Raw genomic sequence first — 7,714 nt, forward strand, 5'->3', positions numbered from 1 at the left:
AAGTCTTAATGATTTGATAAGATTATTTTTAACATATTTTGTCTGTGTGCATTAAAACTATAGAGAAAACTTATGAATATCTGATATTCATATGATGTATTTTAATGGCCTAAGAATTAGATTCAACAGACACCTAGTATATTTATTTTATCATTACTCTTCAATAGGACATCATATAAACTGCTATAAATATGATGTTTCTACTGAATATTTTAGATTGCTACCAGTGTTAAACTATTTTCATGTAATTCTTCCATTTGGCAATTTCATTTGTACCTATTCCTTAATAAAACATGTACAATTTTTCATATTAGATAAAACAGTTTTGTTATAAGAAGGATGATTTTTCATTGCTCAGAGCCCTGTGGACACTGTTTTATTATCAGTGTCTGAGATAGCTATACAATTACAGTTGCCTTAAAACATTTTAAGTTAAAAGAATGTTGAGTATGCTATATGTAAAAAAGTTTTGAATACTCAGTCCCCTATTCATCTGTACACTGTGGTGAGTTAGAAGCTATGTTCAAAAGATCTCTACCCTGCCTTCAGGCACTCATTTAAGTACCCACTGAGCCAATGTCAGATAAGCTTTCATTCAGGTACACATCCTGGCTAGACTATTCAATTTCCACAAGAGAAGGTCAACTCTATTCCGAGGTTGACTGTCTGTTAGTGCGTATAGGTCAATATTTATCTGGCAGCATAGAATTGCTTTATTCCAATTTCTTGCCAGGGAATACAATCTCAAATTCCCTCCTGCCCAATATCTATCTATCAAAGGCCCTTCTGAGAGAAGTCTATTTGTGGAGCATTTCTTCAAGGCTGTTCTGTTTATCAGTTCTTCCACATAATCTGAAATCTACTGCAATAGTTCAGGCAGTCACAAAACTGAGTAATATCATATTATATTTTTCTGATTCTTTCTCCAATAATCACTGCTGTTGAATTATGCACTTGTGTAAATCTATTGCCGTTAAGAGAAATAAAGAGTCATGTTATTTATAGATAGGACACAATAGGAGATGTTTCCTTTGATGAGCCTTCTTTCTGATTTTGTTTTTTGTTTGCTTTTAGGATAGCTTGTATTTCTCCTGAGCAAGTAGATTTGCTTTGATCTTTTGGACTCTGCATATTGTTACACAGACAAGCTTTCTCATCTCTGTTTTGCTGCTAGAATGCTAAGAACTACATCAAAGCACATCCTTGGCAAGTGTGTAATCTCCCTACATATGCATTTTATTACATTATTTTATTCTTCAAATCATTTAACATGCTTCCATATTTTACTCTTCTTTTCCCCCAACGTATTCAAATTTATATTATGTATCACCAAACGTTGTATTAAGTTATTTCTGGGTAGAGAGTGGGCATAAACAAGTTCATAAAATAAGTCCAAAAAGTAATATTATAACAAATGATATTTCCCAGTTTTAGCTGGTAAATTTAAATCTCCAGATTTATTTTCTTAATGCAATCAATTGTGCAAGTAATATTTATAAGAGATTTTGTTCAATATTTGCATCTTAAAAATATTTAATCAAAACTAAATCCTGGCAGAAGAGTGATTCATAATACTGGAAAGTCCTTGTTTCAAAGCACATTTGATTTTTATTCTCAGGATCCGATAATCTGAGATAAATTATCTCGGATAAACAGAAATTTTTACCAAAGATTTTTCCCCAGATTTCAATAAAAGAATGGATACTACTCTAAAGAAATTTATTTTTACAATCAAATGCAGCATTTAATTATATCTATATGTATAAACATATCCTAAAATGTTACCACTGTTTGACAATAATTCTATTTTGAAGTTGTTTAATCACTAAGTCATATCTGATTCTTTTGCAACCCCATGGACTGTAGCCCACTAGGCTTCTCTGTCCATTGGATTTCCCAGTCAAGAATGCTGGAGTGGTTTGCCATCCCCTGTTTCAGGGGACCTTCCCAACCCAGGGATTGAACCCACGTCTCCTGCATCTCCTGCCTTAGCTGTTGGATTCTTTACCACAGAGCCGCCAGGGAAGCCCAGTTTGAAGTTTACTGAGGCATAACTCATTACATAACAGATCTTATATTCCCTTATTACTTCAGTTAAGAGGAAAAAACTTATGTAAGCTATTATATTCTGAGTTTGTCAGTTTAGTAAATGTGACATTTGAACATTACAAAAATACAAGCAATAATATTCAACAAGGAAATTTTAATCCCCTCTAAAATTGAGTTTTACCTAAGAATTTTGCCACATTTCATTACAACTCTTATCTAAGCATTATCCACATCCTTGTTAGCTGTATTTATATGTGACTTCAAATATATTTTTAAAATTTAATACATATACCAACAATATATATACATATATTGTGTGTGTATGCTCAGTCGCGTCCTACTGTTTGTGACCCCACAGACTGTAGCCTGCTAGGCTCCTCTCTCTATGGGATTTCCCAGGCAAGAATACTGGAGTGGGTTGCCATTTCCTTCTCCAGGATACATATCTTATATATGCATAAATAGATAACATAACTGATATGGTATAAAATATCTGAACAATGACCAAAACTCATGAGAGTTGCATTTAGATACTAAATGACAAATAACATTACCTTACTTTCACAGTTTTTTTTTTTTCAACAGTGAGACCCAGTTACTTTACATAATAGTAAATTTATGTGTGTGTATATATGTATGAGGAGGGCATAGCAACCCACTCTAATATTCTTGCCTGGAGAATCCCTCTGGACAGAGGAGCATGACAGGTTGCAGTCCATGGGGTTGCAAAGAGTCAGACATGACTAAAAGACTAAGTATATATATGCTTAGTTTTATATATATATATAAAACTTCAAAATTATTTTAAATATGCATTCTTTTAAGATTAACACACCAATTTCCTTCTTAATTTGTACTATAAAATCTTAGATGATGTTTGATTTAAATTTATTAGTGCTTAAATCAGTAAGATTTATCTGGTCTGGCATAGTATAGACTTGCAACCTTATAGCAGAGAAATGAAGACTAAATAATTTAGTATATTAGAAAATCATTAGTGACTTTTCTGATTTATATATTGTACTCATAATTCATTTTACACTTGATTTTTAATACATGGTCATATACTGTACATTTTCTGGCATTATTTAAGAATTAAGGATGGAATAAGGCATATTCTATGTAAATTTTGCTCTATTCTTTGTTTGCAAAGAACTCTTGGAGAACAAAAATTTTAAACTAGTGTCCTTTTCCAAATAAAAGTTTAAAGTCTTTCACTAATCCAGGATTATCAGTTTTTCCTACCATGTCTGGTCTTGAAAACTCCTTCTTTCAGGTAGATTATTAAATGTCAAGCAAAAATAAGAATGGTCAAGACAATATCTGGTCTCTGAAATATATTTTGGATATCAATTTGGAAATATTATAAAAGTATTTTATGAAACTATCTGGTTCAGGTTAACCACTTAGATATAAACATGAGAAAGTAACATGCAAGAATCACTAACTTTTATGATATAAGTCTTATTTTCAGGTTTGAAATAAACAACAGCTCTGAAAATGTCTCCTCTGCAAGACTGGAAAACCTAATTGGAAGTAGAGAAAACAGTGACCTTGTAGTATGAATTCTCAATGAATTCAATATTAAAACTGCAGGAACACCCACTCTCGAAGTGTCACTCTTTGGTAATGGCAAGAGGTCATTTTACTACTAAATTTCACGTTTGGCCACTGTTTCCTAGAGTTAATAGACAGGTTTAAAATTAGCCATCAATGTCTTTTTTCAAAATAAAATGTGGATCTCAACTACTGGTGCAACCCTATCTGGGATTGGGAGAAGATGCACAATCTTAACACATTTCCTTCAAGAGGCAAGGAAAGAAATGGAATTTGTTCTAACACCTGAGCATTTCAGAGCACTGCTCCAGGGAAAAGGGGCAGGTGGATCTCAGCACCATCAAGTCCTACTAATTTTACATGTTAATTTCTTTATTGTATTTGTTTTTATTTATTTATTTTTTGGCAGTGCTGGTTTTCTCCTTGCTGTGTGGGCTTTTTTCTCTCGTTGTGGCCAATGAGGGCTACTCTCTAGTTGCAATGCACAGGCTTCTCTTGTTATGGAACATAGGCTCTAGGGCTCAGGCAAATAGTTGTGGTGCATGGGCTTAGTTGCTCTGCAGCATGTGGGATCCTCCCAGACCAGGGAGTGAACCCAGTGGCAGATATTTTACTACTGAGCCAATGAAGAGAGAAGCCCCCTCTTCATTGTATTGAGTTAAAAAGTGTGACTCATACTTTTATAAAGGAAAATATTAATAAAACAATATTTAAACATATACAAACACAGGGAGGATAAATAAGATACTTTATTGTCATTCATTAGTTAGTGAATGTATTGATACATTTGTGATAGAAATATGATAACTTCATAATTCAGTTCAGTTCAGTTTAGTCTCTCGGTCGTGTCCGACTCTTTGTGGCCCCATGAACCGCAGCACGCCAGGCCTCCCTGTCCATCACCAATTCCCGGAGTTCACCCAAACCCATATCCATTGACTCGGTGATGCCATGCAACCATCTCATCCTTTGTCGTCCCCTTCTCCTCCTGTCTTCAATCTTTTCCAGCATCAGGGTCTTTTCAAATGAGTTAGCTCTCCGCATCAGGTGGCCAAAGTATGGGAGTTTCAGCTTCAACATCAGTCCCTCCAGTGTACACCCAGGACTGATCTCTTTAGGGTGGACTGGTTGGATCTCCTCGCAGTCCAAGTGACTCTCAAGAGTCTTCTCCAACACCACAGTTCAAAAGCATCAATTCTTCAGCGCTCAGCCTTCTTCATAGTCCAACTTTCACATTCATACATTATCATTGGAAAAACCATAGCCTTGACTAGATGAACCTTTGTTGGCAAAGTAATGTCTCTGCTTTTTATATGCTGTCTAGGTTGGTCATAACTTTCATTCCAAGGAGTAAGCGTCTTTTAATTTCATGGCTGCAATCACCATCTGCAGTGATTTTGGAGCCCAGAAAAATAAAGTCAGCCACTGTTTCCACCGTTTCCCCATCTATTTGCCATGAAGTGATGGGACCGGATGCCATGATCTTAGTTTTCTGAATGTTGAACTTTAAGCCAACTTCTTCAGTCTCCTCTTTCACTTTCATCAAGAGGCTCTTTAGTTCTTCTTCACTTTCTGCCATAAGGGTGGTGTCACCTGCATATTTGAGGTTATTGATATTTCTCCTGGAAATCTTGATTCCAACTTGTGCTTCCTCCAGCCCAGCATTTCTCATGATGTACTCTGCATATAAGTTATAAATAAAATATATAATTTTAGATATATGAAAATTAATTCATAATTAGAAAGATTAAAAAACACACCCATAAATAAACTTACAACATTTTGTTCTTAAAGATGTTAGTGCTAGTGCTAAGTCACTTCAGTTGTGTCTGACTCTTTGTGACCCTATGGCCCATAGCCTGCCAGGCTCCTCTGTCCAAGGGATTCTCCAAGCGGGAGTACTGGAGTGGGTTGTCATCCCTCCTCCAGGAGATCTTCCCAACCCAGGAATTGAACCTTCATTCCTTATGTCTCCTGCATTGGCAAGTGGGTTCTTTACCACTAGTGCCACCTAGGCTATCATTGAGAAATGAATGATTGAAAAACAAAAATTGGCTTATGAAATATCAATAAGAAATCCATTACAAGCCTTTATTCCTAGAAGAGAGAAAACCATTCCTAAGTGTGATCTTGGTTCTTTATAAATTTACTCATGCTATGGGGGAAGAATAAGGCTTCCCTGGTGGCTCAGAGGTTAAAGCGTCTGCCTGCAATACAGGAGACCTGGGTTCAACTCCTGGGTTGGGAAGATCCCCTGGAGAAGGAAATGGCAATCCACTCCAGTATTCTTGCCTGGAGGATCCCATGGACGGAGGAGCCAGGTGAGCTACAGTCCATGGGGTCGCAAAGAGTCGGACACGACTAGGCAGCTTCACTTCACTTCACTTCGTAGGAGAGGAAAGAACTTTGCAAAAATATGCACACAGCTATAAGCATACTTCTCCTTATTATTTGTGGAAACTAGGACAAAAGAACAAATGGGAGCTTATATATATTTAAAAGTTAAAAACTAAACAAAGAACACATTCAGTTGGCACACTTGAGCTGCTCAATGTTCCACCCTTAAATATGGCTGCACAAAGAGAGCCAGATAACAGACCCTTGGCTAACACTCCTGGCTTTATCCTGAGCCATTAGGAGCCTCACACAACATGGATGAACACACAAAGCCTAATGTCAGTCTTTGTCCAACTCTCTGCAAGAAGCTACTTCTCGTCAGCTCCTTGGGGCTAATGATGAACACATCGGTTGTAGATTTAGATTGTGCTTTCCATATGATGGGCTCAGGGAAGAATTCTTCTGCCTAGGCCCTGGGAATGGATTTGAGATCATTTGGGAAGGAAATCCCAAACTTCCAGGTACATGGAATGTGGATTAAAAGGGAAATGTGAGTCATGCATGTTCATATCCCCTTTGCTCTGAGGATCTCGCCCATGAAAAGGAAGGATGGTGAATAGGGCCCTTTGAAGTGCAGGACCCAGGGCATATCCCTCTCTTGCTGGGTTTAGGCTGATACTGAAAATAGTGCAAAGGGAAAAAAAAAAAAATGTCTGAAAAAATCAGTATAAATAGCATAATCACACAGATAAAGGTAGAAGGTTAAGACAGTGGTAACATTAGTAAAAAAAAATCTTAGATATTTGCCATTAAAGTTCTAAGAAGGCAAGAAAATGTATGATATGCCTTATTTATTGTTCAATGGATATAAACATTTTTGGGGGGGATAGCAGAACAAGGGGGTAATAGGACTAAGTTTTTTTTTCTTTTGGTTCTGCCAAAATGAGATGCAATGAAATACCGTAAATGATGTATGGCAGCATTCTTACAGTGAATATTATAATTCTCTTTTTAGTAACTGATACATTTCAGATTTGCTCATTGATCATAAAATATCAAAATAATATAATTCAGATGAAGAGAACTGTGGCTATATTATTTTTTCCAATTCCCACTTAACAAAGCAGACAACAGCAGTGAATGCAGAGTAGCGAACTTCATGAGGGTTCAGTGAATCCCAAAGGTCTTAGAAAGGTTATGGCAGTGAGGATCAGATTCAAGACTAGAATTCTGTCTATTTGTTCTTTCCCCTAACCCTACCACTTATGTAGGCATAGCCACAACATTTCCTCCATACATTATATAATAAATTTCTCTCTAGACATTATTTGCCACTGGCATCCATAATGGTTTGGAGAACTAAAGAAGATTATTCAGGTAGATTACTTTATGAAAATAAGCAGTCTAATTTGATGGTTTTAATTATGCCTAATTCTGTCCCTTTAGGGACAGAATGAAATATTTTTAAAATTTATTTAATGTATTTCTTGTTCTCCCAGAGCATAGAATCTAGATGAAATAAGATTAATGCTGCTGAAATGGTGAACACCAAGTGTTCCTAACATGGCATAGTGATTACATTCAGACTTAGATCAGACCTTGAATTAAATCCTAGTTCATGGATAATAACTGCCCAGCCTTGAACAAGTCACTGTTCCTGTCTATTCTTAAACACCAATGTCTGGAACAAAGGCATTTAAAATAATATCTACTTTATAGGATTATTTCATTTAGCATGGTTCCCGGCATGTAATAGACACTATATGAATAC

The sequence above is a fragment of the Dama dama genome, chromosome 25, assembly GCF_033118175.1.
Source record: "Dama dama isolate Ldn47 chromosome 25, ASM3311817v1, whole genome shotgun sequence".
Taxonomy (NCBI): Eukaryota; Metazoa; Chordata; class Mammalia; order Artiodactyla; family Cervidae; genus Dama; species Dama dama.